This window comes from Ascaphus truei, chromosome 4 (genome assembly GCF_040206685.1).
Source record: "Ascaphus truei isolate aAscTru1 chromosome 4, aAscTru1.hap1, whole genome shotgun sequence".
In the NCBI taxonomy this organism is placed as follows: Eukaryota; Metazoa; Chordata; class Amphibia; order Anura; family Ascaphidae; genus Ascaphus; species Ascaphus truei.
Genome location: NC_134486.1, coordinates 210,911,651 through 210,934,152, shown reverse-complemented (window position 1 = coordinate 210,934,152; position 22,502 = coordinate 210,911,651). Strand labels below are relative to the sequence as shown.

General features: G+C 42.9%; 1 long non-coding RNA gene across 1 annotated transcript in view; it reads left to right on the top strand.

Moving 5' to 3' along the window:
* The first annotated feature begins 355 nt into the window (after window positions 1-355).
* The window catches only part of LOC142492042 (uncharacterized), a 59,824-nt gene continuing 37,677 nt past the window's right edge, over window positions 356-22,502 (top strand). The window contains exons 1-2 of the long non-coding RNA XR_012800687.1: window positions 356-444; window positions 5,083-5,153. This is a non-coding gene — a long non-coding RNA (uncharacterized LOC142492042). The remainder of the gene's footprint in view (window positions 445-5,082; window positions 5,154-22,502) is intronic.

The window sequence follows — 22,502 nt, the reverse complement described above, 5'->3', positions numbered from 1 at the left end:
TGCGGTGGTGGTCCTGCCCCAGACCACAGTCCGCAAATTGCTGTGCGGCACCTTCAAATGGCCCTATACACTAACTGTATACAGCTACAGGGGAAATGTCCTTAGCTAGGGCTTTCCTTTTAGCAGCCACAATATGATTAGGTGAGTGGGGCCTATCTTGGACCTAAAGGGTTAATCTGACCTCGTTTGGATGCCACTGATTACCCAGACCCTACCTTCTCTTTCTCTGTCCTGGCTCCAACTGCCAGAACCCTAACTGTCAGTATTGTAACTGGACATGCATCTCTCAGCCCTATTGGTTGCCTGGCAACATGTGGTCTGCAGGCCCTGAGGCTGCTGGGACTTGCAGTTCCCCTGCTTTGCTATACAACTAATGGCTGCCACTTGTGCTTGCTACTGCACATCCCCCCCGCACTCTCCCAAGCCTCCACTGCCTATGGAAAGGTAAGAGGAGAAACAGGGGACCAGGGGGACCCAGGCTATAGTTATATATGCTTTATTCTGCATTGCAGGCTTTTCTGTCAACACACGGATTAAGAAATATCTTTAGTTTTGTGAAAGCCCGATACCTTTACCTTCATCCTCCTAGTACAGTAAATGCTGATTCAGGTTAGTTCAAAGATAACACCATTGTTCTCTAGGAAGCTAGTATCCTGTTGAATGATACGGCCAAATAGATTTACATCTGAGTAGCTCTTTGGTATATATTGTATGTCTTTTGTTTAGTAGAATATGTGGAATATTTTCTCATGCAAACTGCTTTAAATAGAAAATACTAAAGAGGAGAAATGGAAAAAATGTTAATCATAATATCTACTGCATCATTTAATGGTGTATTAACATACTCTTTCTGTGCTATTTATTGCCTTATCATAACTATAGCACATAATAGTAATTAACTACATTACATCGCAATTTGCATTCATATATTTAACTTTCACACAACATTTTACAAACATATCCTTGGTCTTCCTATTCATCTATAATTGACCAGTTATTAGATCTACTTTACAAGAATAATACATGTTTTAACATCAATGAATTGTAATTTTCAGACAATTCTGCTCCACTTGCATTGCAAGCAACTCTGCTAGCAATTTGTGCGACTTTAATATTAAACAGTAAGAGGAGTTACATGAGTGTAGCCCTCTTTCCCCTTTATGTGAAAAGTCTACTGGTGCTGATATTACCTGCTGGCTCACAGAGATCTGAGCCTCTGCCACTGAGAGTCTGGGGTACAACCTAGCTACTGGGTGACAGCGCCTCCACCTGTACGGGATCCCTATGGGTTGTGATAGCCCCGTGCAGGAACAAATAATAATACCACACAGAATATAACAGTAACCTTTATGACCTTTACTAGCACACATATGATATATACATCAATCACTCTATAATGGAGGAGTGGGGGGGTCAATTGCATATACACCCGGCCTGTCTGTAGCAGCCCACCACCGTGTTACCCCCACGTACTGTCCAAGGCCCTTGGCCACTCTACCACGTTAGTGTCCCCAAGTAACACCCCCACGCTTTAGGCGTGATCAGCGCCGTGATGTACAGTGTTGGTGCACTTGTAGAACGATACCTGCCCAGGGCTCCTGCACCCGGGTATCGCAGGATACGACAAGGAATCCGTCCAGTCCAACGTCGTCATCCGCCACCACGTGGGGTGAATTCCGGCGTGGATAATATCACCGTCAGAATAGTCTCTGTGTCCTTCATGGCGTTCTGGTCCCAGAAAGACAATAAGTCTATCGACTATCAAATAGAGATGCCATGGGGGTCAAGCAGAGTGAATAAAAACTCTGCCCAGGTTGAACCACCAGCGTTGATTGATACTAAGCAAGATCACCCTAATCTCAGGGAAGAAAAGATCGCCCAACGTTTGGATATTCATGGCCAAACTGTTTAAAGAAGACTTGGTAAATGGAAAGAGGAGCTTGAGTGAAATGTCCTCCTCAAAGGTGAGGAAGGTAGCACATCATGGAATAAATGTGCTTTGAAAAATTCATCCCTGAGTGACTAAAGCACGCTGAATACAAACACATACGGGAAGATAGAAAAACAATGCACACACAAGCGCACCACGCATTAGTAAAAATAATAATATTTAATATTTACTATCAGGTCAAATGGACCTCATGAACACAAAAATCAAATATCAAATAAACATATGACAATAACACCACATACATAAATGGCTACTCCCAAAAAGGGGATACTATACCAAAAAAAAGCTTCAGTGAAGCACAATTGAACACAAGTTAAATCAAAACTGGGTCTTTCTAACTTCCACTGTGGGAGTTCTAAGACACATTATTTAAAACCCAAATGAGGGGAAATGAGTCAGGACGAAGCACGCTGTTGTGAAATGCGTAGAGGTCATGAGTGGCAGCCCTGCGCAGTTACCGATTGGCTGGGACATGACAACGAGGAAGCACCAGCAGAGGGAGTTGCTTGCTGTGTGTTCGTGCAGTCCGGACAATTCGCGTTCACTCTGAGCACTTGCTGCCGCTTGTGGTTAGTACCTGTTTCCCTCATTTGGGATTTTAAATAATGTGTCTTAGAACTCCCACAGTGGAAGTTAGTTAGACCAAGTTTTGATTTAAATTATGCTCTATTGTGCTTCACTGAAGCTTTATTTGGTATACTGTAGTATCCCCTTTTTGGGAGTAGCCATTTATGTATGTGGTGTTATTGTCATATGTGTATTTGGTATTTGATTTTTTGTGTTCATGTGGTCCATTTGACCTGATAGTAAATATTAAATATTACTATTTTTACTAATCCGTGGTGCGCTTTTGTGTGCATTGTTTTTCTCTGACTTTTGGAGAACTCTCTAGGGAGTTCTCCATTCTTAGGAGTAGATGAGGAAAGGCTCATAGCACCGAAAGCTGCATATGGTTTAGATCTTATTTTAGAAGACAACACGAGCGCAGAAACCTTATTTGAAACATATAGGAAGAGACACTGGTTGCCTGCACCAGCCACAAGGATAGCATCATGGATGTCCTCCTCAGTCATGGCCACATATATTGTGGGCATGAACTGCTAGAAAGGGCTCCAAGCCCAGCATGAATGAGGGTTCTGTCCTTCCACCCATTCTCAGTTGAGCGCAGGCACATCTCAAGTGAGAGTGGAGGGATGGGCTTCAGCTGTGGCTAGCCCGAGCTACCCACAAACGGGGGAGGTATATGACAGGGTCTTAACCCCCATCTAAAAGGGCTTCAATAGAAATCCTTTTTGGTCTGATGAATCCAGCAGGGAGCTGGTTAATTGCAGCTACAGACAATTAACCAGTCTCCACCTGGCTCATCAGACAGGTAGAGAAGCCTCCTGCTTGAACTGCAGTGGATCACTGCAGCACAAGGAAGGTATTTGCTTACAGAAAGGGAACCCAGGGAACAAGCCAATCTATTCCAGGACACTTTGTTCACTGGAACCCACCAGAGGGTGCCTCACCACGAACACCAACCCAGACCTGGACTTTGGGTAAGGGGCTGGTAAGAGGACTCTCCTCCCAGCCATTCAGATAGTGACTGGGAGAGTAAGTTCACCCTTACAAAGGGACAGGCTGTTTGTTTATTTGTATGCTGCCTAAAAGCTGTATTGTTTGAAGATATGGGGAAATTAAAGACAATGTTTATTTTCCGAAATATATGTCTCTCTGGTCATACCACTGCACTCGTCTCCTACACTCTGCTATTCAGGCAGCAACTCTAGCATTGAACTATCTCAGATGCTGGATAGCTCCACTGTCACAGCATATTTTATAGCTCTACATCTGTAGCTAATCATAATTGTGGACCTTCTCCTGGCTTCCTTTAAAAGCACATCACTTCCAGGTGTGAGCAGTAGAGCTCTACGCTGTGACGATGGGCTATCCTTTCTGTCTCTCTCTCCCCCCTCCCCTCGCCTTAATCCACATTTAGTGCCTGGAGGGAGCCAATGCCACCTTTAGGTATGACCTACTGTAAATAACATCAGGTCAAATCCCTGCGTTAACCTGAGCGACCTTTAGTGGATATGCGATGTTAAGAGGAACACCTTTTGCATATCATTAGCACCAATGACTGGAAACAAAATAACCTTACGTTATTTAAGGATTAGCGCTAGGTTAACGTTAGGTTATTTGCTTTAGTGCATAGGCATTATAATTAACGTTAATTTAGGTTAAATAAGCTAACGGAGCGTAGTGCCCTAAGTGTTTTCAATTAAAACAGTATATGTTAGATACACATGATACAACATTTTAATGGGTTAACTGGTGTTTAATTTTTCAGGGTCACATAAGTTCCTTACTACAGTATGTTAGTTAAAAGTTCAAAATGGACTGCGAGGTGTTTTCTGGCATGGAAGGTGTCTTATTGAGTTAAAGCACTTAATAACACTACAATGGGACATAAGGTGTCTTCCAGCACAAAAAGTTCTTCGAGGTCAATTCAATATGCTGAGAAGCAGCCGATCACGGACTCCCATTGACTTGAATGGGGGGGGGGGTTATCTCTCCACAGCATACTGAATTACCGCCTTAAGTAATAGTATTTCTTATATTGCCCTATATGTATTACTTTATTGTTTTAATGTGGCACGATTTACTTTGAAAAATCTTCTGTTTATTATTCCACAAAGTTGTAACTGGATTAATATTTATAACATTACACCACCAAAAATACTCCACTTTATAACCGTTGTGTAACAATCTGCCAACAATTAAAATGACCTGCTAGTTGACATGTTCATTATTAAATTAAGGGGGTGTTACAGTTTTGTTTTAGATTAAATAACCCTCATTTCCAGAATCTGTCCTATTACTTTTAATGTTGATACACAATTGGAGCAATTCTTTCATGGACCAATGTAACACTTTAATACATATGGACTCCCCGTTAGTTGCTCTTGACCAAGCACATACACATACTATAACATCCTCACCCTGCATCTCTCCAGAGTTTTACTGTTTGTGATGTAAGGCTTTTGTTTGATCATTCACCTCATTACATCATCAAAGCAACCACTCACTCAAGTCTTTATTAGCATTGGGTATGATTGCTGCTCACATCTCTGTTTTTTTATTTGCAGTAGATTGCTAGACGAAGAAAAGTAGCCTTACAATATTCGGTGTCATCTTTTTAGAAGCCTTCATTGACCAGGTAAGACACATTCAAAAAGCAGAATCAAAAAACTCCATCAATCTGAAATTCTTAAATGTACTTGATTCAAATGTCTTAGTCATTTATTCACACACCTCTGTTATGGAATTTAAAATGCAGCATCTCCAGTTCTTTCCATTGCACCAATGACAACTGCTAAATGAATAAATATTACAGAAATAAAGTTTTAAGCACTGACTACAGCTTTCAAATTTAAGAGGATGATGTGTTCCCCTTCAAAAAATGAAAATGTTGATGATGATGTTAATTGTTGTTAATTATCTCTTTATAATGGCAGCTGCCCTTAGCTTTTTCTTCTAGCAGAAAATATACCTGCCCACTACCAGACCCCTTGCTTTGTCTGATTTAATATTATAGTTAGTTTCCTTTCTAAGGTCCTATTCATTAAACTTTGAAGTATTATCTTTGGCCATTTTTTTCCGAAAAGGAAATGTGAAAAAGAGCTGAAGACCTCTTCACACTTTTCAATAATTGTTGAAAAGGGAACTGAAGATTGTTTGACAAAGATTTCAATTCTGTTTGCGGCCGAAATGCAATTCCACATGCACACGAGCATTTATCACAAAGAATTGATTCAATATGCAATAAGCTTTAAGCAGTTATTGGCTATTATATGGTATAATTGATCTCAAACTGCTTTTGACAGTTTCACATCGGCGAAAAGACCTGAGAAGCATTGGAATGGGTAATAAAATTGTTAAAAAGAGAAACTTTCCAAATAATTGCCAATCATTACGAACATGTAATTAGAGTAAATACCTACAAATGAGAATTTTCCTACTGTATGGTTTTTAAAAACCCTTTATTTTCTGTGTTTTTGTCATCTGCCCGCGGTTTTAAAAGTCGCGCTGAAACGGCCTCACGAGGCTGAAGGCGGCCGCCACTGTACGTACAGTACAGTATGTGCATCAATACATAATGCACACAGACAAGTGATTAGTTACAGTAAGCTGCAGATCGGTCCATTCTCCTGTAATCAATCGCTTTGCTCTGGGTTATTTAATTTAATTAAATTCTTGCACAATTATTGAAAATGTAGTCCAGCAATATGATTGACTGAGCAGTTACTACACTAGATACAATTGGTGGACAGCTAGGGAGAGGGCGGGGCTCAAGAGCCAGAGCCTATCAGAATGTCATATTCTCTAGCGTGCTGTACCCATACTGGGATTGCTGCTGCTAAACTAGGAACATTCCAGACTCTGATACCTGACACCTCTGCACCTGTGCTCCACCTCTCAGCCTGCCTATATAAACCTCCCTTTCCTGTTCCTCCCTTGCCTGTTTATACTGGTTCCTTAGCTCCTGCAAGGTTCCTGTGTTTACTGCTGTGCTAGCTATTGCTATCATCCTGTTCCAATTTCCTCGTTGCCGACCTCTGCTTGTTTCCTGACTTCGCTACCTGCCGCCTGCCTTGGACCCCTGCTTGTTTCTTGACTTCGCTACCTGCCGCCTGCCTTGGACCCCTGCTTGTTTTCTGACTTCGCTACCTGCCGCCTGCCTCTGATCTCTGCTTGTGACTCCTACTTCGCTCCCTGCTGTTCCTGCCACTGGGATCCACTTCAGCCGAAGTCCAATCCTTGACAGAATAAACAGGCCCTACCATTGATTCTGCTGGAACAGACCCGGCTCAGGCTCAGACACTCCATGACTTAAAACATATCATGGTTGGTTACCAGGAACAACAAAGACACGTGTTTAATCGTCTTGGCCGCTTGGAAGAACAAGCCGCCACCGCGGAAGCTGAGAATCGTGAACTACGTGCAGCCTTAATCACCTTGTCTGGTCAAAACCCTGTGCCTGTGCAAACCGCACCCCGTATATCCCTTCCGGAAAAATTTGGGGGGAAAAAACAATCTTTCCGGAATTTCCTTAATCAATGCAGACTTGTGTTCAAGCTTCAGCCCATCATTTATCATACCGAAGAAGCCCAGGTTGGACTGATCATAACCCTGCTCAAGGATGAGGCCCTTGCTTTGGTCTCCCCTATGTTAGAATAAGATAGCCCACTACTAAGGGACCTGGAGGAGTTCATCGAAGCCATGAGTCTTATTTTTGATGACCCAAATCATAGTGCAACCGCTAAGGCAACTCTGAACAGTCTTCGTCAAGGAAGACGCTCTGCAGCTGAATACGCCGCTGAATTCCGCAGATGGGTTAACGATACTGATTGGAATGAGGCCGCGCAGAAATATAATTTTTGGCAGGGTCTCTCGGAGCAAGTTAAAGACGAACTAGCCCGGGTGGAGCCCCCAGAGAGATTTCAGGACTTTGTCCGTTTATGCATCCAAATTGATCGCAGGCTTACGGAAAGACGATTAGAGAGACAGGGGTTCATGCCAAGCAACCCCGGGTTTAGAGATGTCAGTACCCCAAGACGTTCCAGGGAGACTGAGGAGGAGCCGATGCAAGTAAATACACTGCGGGGACCCATCTCAACCAGGGAAAGGAATAGACGCCGAACAGAAGATCTCTGTTTATATTGCGGAAATGATGGGCACTATCTCGCTGATTGCCCAAACAAGTCTTCTTTCCAGAGCCCTAGGAGAAATCAGCTGCACGCTATTTCAAAGACTGTTTTCTCTGCTTCTCAAGGGAAAGATAACCCTCCTTCGCTACACCCTCACCTCCTGGTTCCTATTATAATCGAGGAAGGAACACATCGTTTTTCAACCACTGTAATGGTCGACTCAGGGGCGGCAGGGAATTTTATGGACATAGAATTCGCCAAGAACAATTCGGTATCATTTGTAGCCAAGGAATCGCCAGAAAGGATGGAAGTCGTTGACGGTTCTCCCTTGAGCTCTGGACCTGTTACCCATGAAACCAGTAACTTAACACTAATCATGGAGCCCAATCACCAGGAGAAGATTTATTTTGGTCTCATTCCATCACCTTTGTTTCTCGTGATTCTGGGAATTCCATGGCTCATGATCCATAACCCACTAATTGACTGGAAGACAAAGACCCTCACATTTCCCTCGGAGCACTGTCAGCTAGCCTGTCTACCTAAAACTCCTATACCAGAGTGTGTAGGAATACATAAGATTTCCTCGTCTCAAGAAAATCTTCTGCCGGCTCCTTACTCTGAGTTTTTAGATGTGTGTGACAAGAAGTACGCAGATACGCTTCCCCCACATCGCTCTTATGACTGTCCCATTGAATTATTACCGGGTGCTGCCATTCCGTTTGGAAGAATCTATTCCCTCTCAGAGCCGGCATTGAAGGTCCTCAATGACTACCTACAGGAGAACCTATCAAAGGGTTTTATCCTACCCTCTACTTCTCCAGCATGCGCTGCGCTCTTCTTCGTGGGAAAGAAAGACGGTTCTCTACGCCCCTGCATTGACTATCGGGAACTAAATAAGATTACGGTGAAGAACAGGTATCCATTACCTCTGATTCCTGAACTATTGGAAAGAATTCGGTCAGCCAAAATCTTTACCAAATTAGATCTCAGAGGAGCGTATAATTTGGTCCGCATTCGACCCAGGGACAAATGGAAAACAGCCTTCCGAACCCATTATGGGCATTATGAATATCTGGTGATGCGTTTTGGACTCTGTAATGCCCCTGCTACACTGGCGACACACTTTATTCGAGCTCGGCTAGTCCCGCGAATTCGGGTATACTCGGGTGTATTCAGGTTTCTGATCGTTTTCTGCCAGAGTGCATTGCGTTCTTTTCCGGCAGGGATTTAAGCTTTTTATTCCGGCTTGCTGAAATACTGCAATGCCGTGAAAATACACATGGTGGCGCTTGCGAGCTGTTCTCTGTGAAGCCGTCCCCTATAATGAATTGTAATGCAGTATACAGTATATACATATATATACTGTATAACAACAACCCCTATAAGCCCTAACATACAGTACTGTACACATACAGTACTGTATACTGTATGCATATACATAAATGATACTACTGTATGGGCGGCGGATGCGTGATGTGTTTGCAGCAGAGAGAGATCCGCTGCTCTCTCTCTGCGCAAACATCGGCACAATAAAAATTATTTGAAATACATTTTTATTGATAGTGTAGATGTGCAGGGGGTCTCCGGAGCTGAATCGCGTTGGTTTTAGGTCTGGGGACCCCGTGCCCCCGAGATACAGGCCCCTTTAGGGGGTGCCGGTATCCCTCTGCGTTTAAAGGCCCCGATCCCGTGATCGCGGCCTGTAAACCAAGCAGAGCAGAGGGATACCGGCACCCCCTAAAGGGGCCTGTATCTCGGGGGGCACGGGGTCCCCAGACCTGAAACCTGTGCGCTTCTGCTCTGGAGACCCTCTGCACATCTACACTGTGAATAAAACACATACATCATTAAAGAATCATTCTTTAGCTTAGCGGCTATGCGCTATGGTAAAGAAGCAGCATTTCTGTATTTTAATAATATTGCACAGTGAGCAGGGGGTTCCCTGAGTCAGAAATTAATGCTCAGGGACCCCCCCTGCTCCTGCTCAGTATTATTAAAATTACAGAAAATGCTGCGTCATTACCATAGCGGATAGCCGCTAAGGCAATGAAGGGGTTAACCCACCGTGCCCGCTTTATTGTGTGTAGTGGGGATGGGTGAGGGGGGTATTTGGCCCTTGGTGAGTTTAGGACTTGCGGGAGGGGGGGGTTGCGGGTGCACTTAACCCCTTCACGACCGTAGCAGTTAATACCGCTACGGTCATGAAGGGGTTAAGCCCTCCCGCTACCCACCCCCCCCCCGCAAGCCCTCCCAACCATCATTGGGGCTAATACCCCATTCACCCACCCTCCCGCTACCCACAATAAAAAAATACACACACACACAGCAGCCGCCAAAAAATAAATAAATAAATCTAAATAAATAAATAAATAAATGACAATAAATACATTTGAAATACATTTTTATTGATAGTGTAGATGTGCAGGGGGTCTCCGGAGCTGAATCGCGTTGGTTTTAGGTCTGGGGACCCCGTGCCCCCCGAGATACAGGCCCCTTTAGGGGGTGCCGGTATCCCTCTGCGTTTAAAGGCCCCGATCACGTGATCGCGGCCTGTAAACCAAGCAGAGCAGAGGGATACCGGCACCCCCTAAAGGGGCCTGTATCTCGGGGGGCACGGGGTCCCCAGACCTGAAACCTGTGCGCTTCTGCTCTGGAGACCCTCTGCACATGTACAGTATCAATAAAACACATACAATATACAGTATAAATAAACACTCGTTCTTTACCTTAGCGGCTATGCGCTATGGTAAAGAAGCATCATTTCTGTATTTTAATAATATTGTACAGTGAGCAGGGGGTTCCCTGAGCCAGAAATTAATGCTCAGGGTCCCCCCCTGCTCCTGCTCAATATTATTAAAATTACAGAAAATGCTGCGTCATTACCATAGCGGATAGCCGCTAAGGCAATGAAGGGGTTAACCCACCGTGCCCGCTTTATTGTGTGTAGTGGGGATGGGTGACTTATCCCCTTCACGACCGTAGCAGTTAATACCGCTACGGTCATGAAGGGGTTAAGCCCTCCCGCTACCCCCCCCCCCGCAAGCCCTCCCCAACCATCGTTGGGGCTAATACCCCATTCACCCACCCTCCCGCTACCCACAATAAAAAAATACACACACACACAGCAGCCGCCAAAAAATAAATAAATAAATCTAAATAAATAAATAAATAAATGACAATAAATACATTTGAAATACATTTTTATTGATAGTGTAGATGTGCATAGCCGCTAAGGCAATGAAGGGGTTAAGGCATAATAAACAATTAATACATTCAATACATATTTTTCATATCTGTGTTAAAACTCCCTGCCTTCTCTCTAATCTATGTAAAAACCCCTCCCCCTATCCCCCTATTGTGTGTGTGCGTTAAGCTTCCCTGCAATCTATGTAAAAAAAAACTCCCCCTATTGTGTGTGTGTGTTAAATCTGCCTGGCCTGTGTTTCTGAGTGCTGAGTGCTCTGCGTTAAAGGCCCCGATCACGTGATCGCGGCCTGTAAACCAAGCAGAGCAGAGGGATACCGGCACCCCCTAAAGGGGCCTGTATCTCGGGGGGCACGGGATCCCCAGACCTAAAACCTGTGCGCTTCAGCTCCGGAGACCCCCTGCACATCTACACTATCAATAAAAATGTATTTCAAATGTATTTATTGTCATTGATTTATTTATTTATTTAGATTTATTTATTAATTGTGCTGCTGCTGCAAGTCCTAAACTCACACCAAGGGCCAAACACCCCCCTCACCCCCAATAAAAAAAATTCACGCACAGCAGCCCCACAATTAATAAATAAATCTATATAAATAAATAAATAAATACATGAAGAGAAATAAATATATACTGTACAGTATATACTGTATATATACTGGATATATATATACAGTATACAGTATATATAATAACAATCCCTATACAGTACATATACAGTATATACTGTGTACAGTATATATATACTGTATACATATATATACATATATATATATATATATATATATATATATATATATATATATATATATATATATATATATAGTATACAGTATACAGTATATACACACAGATGATGAACCAATATACAAATACAGTACATGTAGAATGGTTATCAAAATCATACTGTCCTACAAATAACGCTTCTCTATACAGTACAGACAATAATAATAATAATCCATTTAATAATCCTAACTGATTTTACAATATAAAACATAACATTCCAATCCACACAGTACATTGCATTTACATTGTATACTGTAAATGATGCATAGCATTAAATCTATGCACCATATACTGTACATTCTGCAAATGAATGTTAACAATATAATTGCAAGCTACTCTACCAGTAAATACTGTACAAACACTTCCAAACAAACACTTTAACCAATCAAGTAAACAAAAGTCAATATATACTGTACAGTAAGTACCAACCAGAAAACACAATTTAAAACCAAAGCTAACCCTTACAATACCAAGGATTACATCTATCTAATTGTAAAAAACCTTATACATTATACACAGCATTGTTTAAAGCCCCCTCCCCCCTAATGTTTCTGTTAAGCAGATTACACTGAAGGGAGAGAGATATAAAGGCCTAAAGCCCCTTCCCCCCTAATGTTTCTGTTAAACAGATTACAATGAAGGGAGAGAGATATAAAGGCCTAAAGCCCCTTCCCCCTAATGTTTCTGTTAAACAGATTACAATGAAGGGAGAGAGATATAAAGGCCTAAAGCCTTACCTGCATTGGTAAACCCTCCCTGCATTGGTAAACCCTCCCTGCATTGATGTCGTGCAGTGTATGTAAATGTGGGGAGGGGGGGGACCCAATGTGCATAATGTACTGTGAGGTCAAACCACCCTCACCCCCTACCCACATACTGTACCGTTACCCCCCCCCCCCCATCCTGGCCATGGCCCCTCCGCTTCTGCAAAACAGAAGTTTGACCACACATCGTCATGCCCGCAGACTACGGGTCGGAGGTGCCCCCACAGAAGTGGGACCACACATCGTCATGCCCGCATGTGTCACCCGTGGAACCACCAGCCTGCTACCCTTTAGGATACCCAAAGATTCCCCGCGGGTGGTCTCCAGAGGTCCCACGCAAAACCACGGAAGTAACCCTGAATGTAAAAAAAATAAACCTGGCCTATACTGTACATTCAATACATACACCCTCCCCCCCAACACCTACAGTACAATAATGTGCAAAATAACTATTATCCAGATATGGATAATAGATTAATTGCCCATTATTAAAAACATTAACTAGCATATACAAAAAAATAAAGTACTACTGACCTCATCAATACGAAGTGTCCGTTGCCAGCAAAATCCTTGTCTTGTCCACAACATACATAGCAAATACAAAGCCAATACATTGCAATTACATTCAGATATCAATTAACCCCTTAAACACCTTATCGGATAATAACCGCAAAGGTAATTAAGGGGTTAAGCCACACAGGCACGATACCCACCCTTCACCCATGAATTTGTACTGTGGCTTCATCATGCAACTATATATATATATACTGTATATATATACATACAGAGGGACAGAGAGAAAGAGAGAGAGAGAGAGATATACAGTACAGTATATATATATATATATATATATATATTGTATATATATATACTGTATATATATACTATATATATATATATATATATAGTATACACACGTTATATACACACCCATGATAAACCAATATACAGTACAAATAAATGTAGAAGGGTTATCAAAAGCATACTGCCCTACAACCAAACACTTCTCCATACAGACACTACATTAAAATCAATTTCCTTTAAAAATCCTAACTGATCTCACAATCTACTGTATATGATCACAAACCAATGAAAAAACTCACATTCCAATATGCATAAAATCTATGCACCATATACATTCTGCAAATTAATCAAACGTAAACAAAAATCAATTAGCAATCATTATTTACATCCCTAAACAATTCACACTCAATCACGAACAATGAAACCATTAACAGATTCACGCCTAGAGCAGAACAATTAAGCCTTTGAAAAAATATAAGTACCGACAAAAATACAACCTTTACAAACCAATGGAAAAACAGAAATAAACTGTGCGCTACTATCTATCTCCTTATAATTGAATACAGTGCAGTGACTAAACCATATATAAATAAAGTAAACCACAATACCACAGTGAATAAGTGATTAAATAATTAAATTATAACATAACCGTGTGGTTGATAAGGGCGTCTGCTGCTATAAACATTAGGGGTGGCTCAGCACCCCACACACTCTAAGAAATGGAAACAAAAAGAAAACAGCGCACAACGCCAAATAGTGAAGTAAGTAATAGAATGTATTACAATGTTAAAGGGGTAATAAATCTGCGTACATCAGATAGAAATAACATGTGCATTTAGTGCATATCACACTGGTTACCACTCTGTAGCTGTAAAACAGGACGGTCTGGCACTCAGCTGTCTCTGCAGGAGCCTCTATGATGGTTCTGGGGCATGGGATCCTTCATGCACTCCTCACACAGCAGGACGCTGCTCACAAGGGGATTCCTTTCAAGCAGCCTGGTAATACTGCAGATTCAGATTCCCTGAAGAAGTAGTTAGATCTACGAAACATGTTGGATGTATGAATGCCATAAATTTTGCCTATATTCATCCTTTGGATCTGTATCACGATCAGCTTATATTGGCTGCCACCGTGCTAACTGAGCGATTTCTGCGCCGGTAAGAGACTGTAAGGGACTCTCCTTCTTCCTCCCTATTGATTCCTCCATTGCCACGAGAACTGTGACGTCACTCCGCTACACCACGTGACGGAGCGGCATCGTGGCACGCTGTGTAAGCCCCTGCGCTGCGGAAGTGTTTGCAGAGCAATTCCAACAGCTCTGGACTGCCCTAAGATCATAGCAGCTGGGAAAAGCAGCGAATCTACACAGGAGAGACGGGGGACTGTAGGGGAATTCCCCTGGAGGCAGTATATCGCCGGTTGAGGAGCGGTCCCACTAAGTGTCTGAATCTGCAGTATTACCAGGTTGCTTGAAAGGAATCCCCTTGTGAGCAGCGTCCTGCTGTGTGAGGAGTGCATGAAGGATCCCATGCCCCAGAACCATCATAGAGGCTCCTGCAGAGACAGCTGAGTGCCAGACCGTCCTGTTTTACAGCTACAGAGTGGTAACCAGTGTGATATGCACTAAATGCACATGTTATTTCTATCTGATGTACGCAGATTTATTACCCCTTTAACATTGTAATACATTCTATTACTTACTTCACTATTTGGCGTTGTGCGCTGTTTTCTTTTTGTTTCCTTTACAAACCAAGCCTATCCCTGACCTTCCTCAAACATACAATACAATACCAAGGAATACATCTACAGTATCTAATTTTAAAATTCTTTAAACTCACAATAAAGCATACAGTAGCAGCATACTGTACACAAAATAATTTAAAACACATCTAATCCAGCTTTTAAAACAACATCATTTCTTACCCTGTACTGTACGTATATATCTCTCTAGACATACTGTATACAGTATACATACATACATACATACATACAGTGGCAAGAAATGATATACCACAAAAAAAATAATACACATGTTAAAAAACCTTTTGAAAAAATTAACAAGTTAAATAAAATACATTTCTTTACTGTAGTTCACTTACCATTACTTGCCCCCACCGACTCCCGTTGCGCAGCTTACTCACGAACCAATCCACGATCAGGAACCCATAAAATAATAAACCAGAAAATAATAAACTTTAAACTAAAAATCCAAATCAATCCACGGGTCTTCTACTTGTAATCCATCTTCATCTGTATTCTTCTTTCTTCTATCTCCTTCCGGGCGGGGCAGGGCGTGGTCTTCTTTCCATCATCGGCCACGCCCTTGTCTTTTTTCTTCTCCGGAGGTCCTTCCTCCGCGGCGTCTGGCTGCAAAATGAGACGACATAGGCTTTTAAAGGCACTTAAAGGGAATGAAAGCACAGCCAATCAGAATGGCTTTGCTTCAATTGCCTTTAAGATGACGTCATGAAAAGGCACATGGCCGTGCACACATGGTACTAGAGCCAATCAGAGCGTGGGAACTTTATCCCTACTCTGATTGGCTCTGGTATACCATGTGTCAGGGGCTTGGGGGAGAAAGGATGTGACGTCAATAAGGATAAAGTTCCCACGCTCTGATTGGCTACCGTACCACGTGACAGGTTTTCATTGACGTCACATCCCTTTAAGTGACGTCATCATTTTTTTTTTTATCGGCCAAAACACATGGTTTTCACGGTCCAATCAGGACCGTGGGAACCATGACGCAAAATGTGACGTCATAGGCCTTTAAAAGCCTATGTCGTCTCATTTTGCAGCCAGACGCCGCGGAAGAAGGACCTCCGGAGAAGAAAAAAGACAAGGGCGTGGCCGATGATGGAAAGAAGACCACGCCCTGCCCCGCCCGGAAGGAGATAGAAGAAAGAAGAATACAGATGAAGATGGATTACAAGTAGAAGACCCGTGGATTGATTTGGATTTTTAGTTTAAAGTTTATTATTTTCTGGTTTATTATTTTATGGGTTCCTGATCGTGGATTGGTTCGTGAGTAAGCTGCGCAACGGGAATCGGTGGGGGCAAGTAATGGTAAGTGAACTACAGTAAAGAAATGTATTTTATTTAACTTGTTAATTTTTTCAAAAGGTTTTTTAACATGTGTATTTTTTTTTTTTTTGTGGTATATCATTTCTTGCCACTGTATGTATGTATGTACAATATATATGTCTAGAGAGATATACTGTACAGTATACATTCAGGGTAAGAAATGATGATGTTTTAAAAGCTGGATTAGATGTGTTTTTAATTATTTTGTGAGTTTAAAGTATTTTAAAATTAGATAGATGTATTCCTTGGTATTGTATTTTGTGTTTGAGGAAGGTCAGGGATAGATAGCCTTGGTTGTAAAGGTTGTATTTTTGTCGGTACTTATATTTTTTCAAAGGCTTAATTGTTCTGCTCTAGGCGTGAATCTGTTAATGGTTTCATTGTTCGTGATTGAGTGTGAATTGTTTATGGAAGTAAATAATGATTGCTAATTGAATTTTGTTTACGTTTGATTAATTTGCAGAATGTATATGGTGCATAGATATTGAGGCATCATTTATATTGGAATGTAAGTTGTTTAAATGGCTTTTCAGAGGTTTAGTGATGATTTAGATTGAGAGATCAGTTATGAATATTAAAGGAAATTGATTTTAATTTAGTATGTACTGTATGGAGAAGTGTTTGGTTGTAGGACAGTGCTTTTGATAACCCTTCTACATTTATTTGTACTGTATATTGGTTTATCATGGGTGTGTATATAACGTGTGTATACTATATATATATATATATATATATATAGTATATATATACAGTATATATATATACAATATATATATATATATATATACTGTACTGTATATCTCTCTCTCTCTCTCTTTCTCTCTGTCCCTCTGTATGTATATATATACAGTATATATATATAGTTGCATGATGAAGCCACAGTACAAATTCATGGGTGAAGGGTGGGTATCGTGCCTGTGTGGCTTAACCCCTTAATTACCTTTGCGGTTATTATCCGATAAGGTGTTTAAGGGGTTAATTGATATCTGAATGTAATTGCAATGTATTGGCTTTGTATTTGCTATGTATGTTGTGGACAAGACAAGGATTTTGCTGGCAACGGACACTTCGTATTGATGAGGTCAGTAGTACTTTATTTTTTTGTATATGCTAGTTAATGTTTTTAATAATGGGCAATTAATCTATTATCCATATCTGGATAATAGTTATTTTGCACATTATTGTACTGTAGGTGTTGGGGGGGGGGGGGGTGTATGTATTGAATGTATAGGCCAGGTTTATTTTTTTTACATTCAGGGTTACTTCCGTGGTTTTGCGTGGGACCTCTGGAGACCACCCGCGGGGAATCCTCGGGTATCCTAAAGGGTAGCAGGCTGGTGGTTCCACGGGTGACACATGCGGGGATGATGATGTGTGGTCCCACTTCTGTGGGGGCACCGCGGACCCGTAGTCTGCGGGCATGACGATGTGTGGTCCCACTTCTGTGGGGGCACCTCCGACCCGTAGGTGCGGGGATGATGATGTGTGGTCCCACTTCTGTGGGGGCACCGCGGACCCGTAGTGAGCACCCGTGAGTTCCCCAGACCCCCATGGGAACCACCCGAGGCCCCGCAGACACCTGTGGGTTTGACCCAGGGCTCCCAGACATCCTTGGGCCTACCGTGGGGACCCAATTGTGGCTCACGGTGACCCAAGGAGACCACCTGGGCGCCATGGTGCTGGCAGGATCCACCAGACGGCCTCCAGAACCTGTGGAATGCTGCTGGTAAACTGTAGGTCTGTCCAGGTGCCCTGCCAGCCCACCGGGGACTAGCGTGGGGCTGCGTTATGGACCCTGAATGTAAAAGAATAAATCTTGTATTTATGGTGGGGCACAGGGGGTGGGTAATGTATTTAATAAATAGAATGCTGTTTATTGTGGGGCTGTGCATTGTTTTGATTGTGGGGACTGGGGGTGGGGGGTGGGGGGGGGTTCCCCGGGGGGGTTCCCCAACGGTATGTGTGTAGGCCTCCCTTGTGGGTAGTTAGTGGGTGAGGGTTGAGGGTGGTTAGGCCTCATGGGGTGGGGGGTTAGAGTGGGAGGGTATGTACAGTAGGCGTCCCGAGTGGTGGGTGAGGGTGGGTTAACCCCTTCATGACTGTAGCGGTTAATAACCGCTATGGTGATTAAGGGATTTTTGTGTCTGTTTTGCTGTACAGCAGCAGCAGCGGAGGTTGCCATGGGTAGTGGGTAGTGTATTGAATGTATTTATTGGTTATTATGCCTTAACCCCTTCATTACCTTAGCGGCTATACGCTATGCTAATGAAGCATCATTTCTGAACTTTTAATAATATTGTGCAGGAGCAGGGGGTCCCCTGAGATTAGATTTCTGTCTCAGGGAACCCCCTGCTCACTGTACAATATTATTAAAAATACAGAAATGCTGCTTCTTTACCATAGCGCATAGCCGCTAAGCTAAAGAATGATTCTTTAATGATGTATGTGTTTTATTCACAGTGTAGATGTGCAGAGGGTCTCCAGAGCAGAAGCGCACAGGTTTCAGGTCTGGGGACCCCGTGCCCCCCGAGATACAGGCCCCTTTAGGGGGTGCCGGTATCCCTCTGCTCTGCTTGGTTTAACAGGCCGCGGTCACGTGATCGGGGCCTTTAAACGCAGAGGGATACCGGCACCCCCTAAAGGGGCCTGTATCTCGGGGGGCAGGAGGTCCCCCGACCTGAAACCAGTGCGGTTCAGCTCCCGAGACCCCCTGCACATCTACACTATAAATAAAAATGTATTTCAAATTTATTTATTTGTATTTATTTATTTATTTATTGCGGGGATGCTGTGTGTGATTATTTTTTATTGTGTGTAGCGGGGGTGGGTGACGGGGTTTATAAATGTGAGTTTATAAATAAAATAAAGAATATTATTTCTAGGGGCCTTAGAACAGAAGTTCCCACGCCAATTGCGCGCTCATTGCTCTTTTGTTACAATGTTGCTGGTCTTGCGGCTTTGCAGTCTGCAAGCAAAAAGCAGTTTGTAGTACTGAGTGTGAGATAAATTAAGCAGTTCTTTTATTGCTGAAGTCGCCACCAAAAACTTTTATTTACAAATACAGTACAAAAACCGTGCAACACACAACAACATACAGTATCCTTTGTTTAAGTACAGCAGGTACTATAGGGTAAAACATGTACTGTACAGTACAGCACAATATTACAGTATGGTCTCACTGAAAGTCCTCCCCATTTTCCATCCATGGCCGATTCCTTGCATGGCGCAAAACGCCATTAATGCAGTCTCTAACGCCTCTCATTACAGGATCTGTAACAGGGTAATAGCGCTGCATTTCTTCCACAATCTTTTTCCTTAAATTAGAAGGAAGGGCCTTTTTTTGGCGATTCCCATCATAGTTCACTTTGAACACCCACTCGCAGTACAATGTGTAGGGAACATGGTGTTTAAATATGATCAAGGCATACTTGTGTGGTATACCAGCACTCCTCACCCTATACTTCTCCCTCAGCGCCGGTGGCAGATCGCACAGGGAGATGTCGGGCTCTGTTTGTATGCGAGCGGGTGTAGGAGGTCTTTTGGGAGCGGGTGTACTTGAGGCGATGGGCAATGGTAGGGTGTCTGGGAGGAAGCTTTCCTCCGGTAGTGGTCGCCGGGTTGTCTCCTGGCGTGGTCTTGACGGGGTTGTCATGTCCTCCTCAATAGCATAGTACACTGCATCTTCTGGTGGAGGGGGTGTGCTTGGTGATGGAAGGGGGTCGAAGGTACCATGCATCACATCCATGTCACCCCCCTGCTCCAGCGTCGGGGAAACAGGGGCATTAACACCGATCAAATAATGTATGCCCTCTATGTCAGCCTCTATCTTGTCCATCAGTTGATCCATCCGTTGCTCCATATGTAGCATCCGTTGATCCAGCCGTTGCTCCATTTGTAGCATCCGTTGCTCCATATGTAGCACCGACTCCAGAAGCAGATCTAGCTTTGCCAGCACAATAGAATTCCCGGGGAGATCCACAGTTAGCCCATTCAGGATCCGGTCTAACGAGCTGCTTGTGCATGGCATCTGGAGATCTGGGGGGATGGGTGCAACGGAGGATGAGATGGGGGTTCTCTGGAGAGCAGCGGCATCGATGGAGAGTGGAAGAGGTGACCTGGGGATGCCCGGTACAGGAGAAGCTGCAGCGTCGTCGAAGAGGGATGGAGAAGGTGACCGCTGGATTTCCGGGAGAGAAGCAGAGTCGTCCAAGAGCAAAGGAGACAGTGACCTGTGGATTTCAGAGGCAGCAGCATCTTCAGATGGAACTGGAGAAGATGGGGGTGGAGAAGCCGGGCTGAAGATTTCCGGGACAGCTACAGCAGAGTCGTCGAAGCTTATGGGAGCAAGTGGTCTGCGGATTCGGTGAGTTGGCTGCCATTCGTCTTGCGTACCGAGCACAGTACCGTATTTCTTCTTCACATAATAAGGCTGACGTGTTTTAAAACCCTTAGCCTTTGGGGTCAGCAGAAGGTTTTCTTTGTTGGCCTTAGCCTGTCGCTTTGCCTTTGGCTTGGAAACGGTAACTGCCTTTCTCTTTTTCAGTGTGGCAGGCACAGCAGAGGTGAGATGGTTCTTTCGTCCATAGAACCGGGGATGCTCCATGTAAGCGGGAGGCACAATGCAGTATCTGGACAATGGCTCAGATAAAGATCAGCAAGTGGTGGGCTATGCAACGTGTACAACCTTTTATGCATGGCGGCCAGGTACAGGTGTTGAAAGTGGGTGGTCTGTAATGTGAGTCATTAACATATAAATACACCATCCATTTTGTGGATTCACTGCACATTGAATACACATCGACTAAACATCGAATACACATTCTTGTGTTTGTATTTCTTTCTACAGTACTCGCAGCAATGCCTGTTAAGAAGATTTCAAAGGATCTCAGCATGAGAATGAAGGATATGTACACGAGCGGAAAACGAATTGCAGATATCCAGCGCTGGTTAACTGCTTCTGGCCTCGTTGTGCCATCAAGCACCGTGTGCTATCATGCACAAGGAAAAAACAGAGACCGGAAAAAGGCACCAAAGGTAACAAATGCGTAAGTATACTGTATTTATAAAACTTAACCAAAAAAAATATAGAAAACTGTAGTGTACATCTACAGTATACCGTATTTATATAGTATATTTATATTACAACAGTATATACTGTAGTGTACTGTATGTGTGGTCAATTTATATTTTTTGTGCAGCAGTATACACTTTTGGTATATTGCAATTCATCTTACAACGGAATATACAGTATATGATGTGTATTTATTATGATATAACAACAGTATATTTATATAGTATATTTATATTACAACAGTACTGTATACTGTATATTTTGTCTATTTATATTTATAGTACAGCAGTATACATTTTTTGTATATTTATATTTACTGTATACAGTATTACAACATTACATGTACAGTATACAGTATACATTTTATATTGCTGCATATTAATAACACAATATAATTTCTTTGCATTGTAGGGAGACTACTCTTCTGGTGGACAGAATAAGTGAGGAGAATGATGAGAGGAGCGCATTAAGGGTTAAAAACACTCTGCAGGAAAACCACAATCTGACTGTATCCGAGAGCAGCATAAAGAAGATGAGACGCAGAATTGGATGGAAATATGGACGTGTGAGGTTAGTACTGGACAGTACAGGAGGTACTGTAAAGTAAAAGTGTTGTTTTACAAACTGTACTGCGCTGTGACGCTAACATTTTTTATTCATTGTCATTACAGAGCGTACCCCATGATACGGGACGCAAACAAAATCAAAAGAGTGCTACAGGCCCAAGCATGGATCGACAGCGGTGAGACTTTCCAGGATTGCATCTTCACTGATGAGTCTACTGTGTCGCTGGAGAGATTTGCAAGATTTGCGTTCCACAAAAAAGGCCGCATAACTTTGAAGCCGCGGCCAAAACACCCTGTGAAGCTGCATGTGTGGGGTGCCATCTCTAGGCATGGACCGGGATGCATTGTCGTCTTTGAAGGTACAATTTCTCAAATATAATGCCGCCTAATGCACTGTACTTGACTAGTGTTGCCTTACCGTATGCACTGTACTGTACTATTGAGCACTTTTCTTTTCTTGCTATAGGAATCATGAATAAAGATTTCTTCCAAGACAACATTGTGCCCGTGATAGTGCGATACATCACACAAGACTTTCCCAATGGTCATCGCTTTTACCAGGACAATGATCCC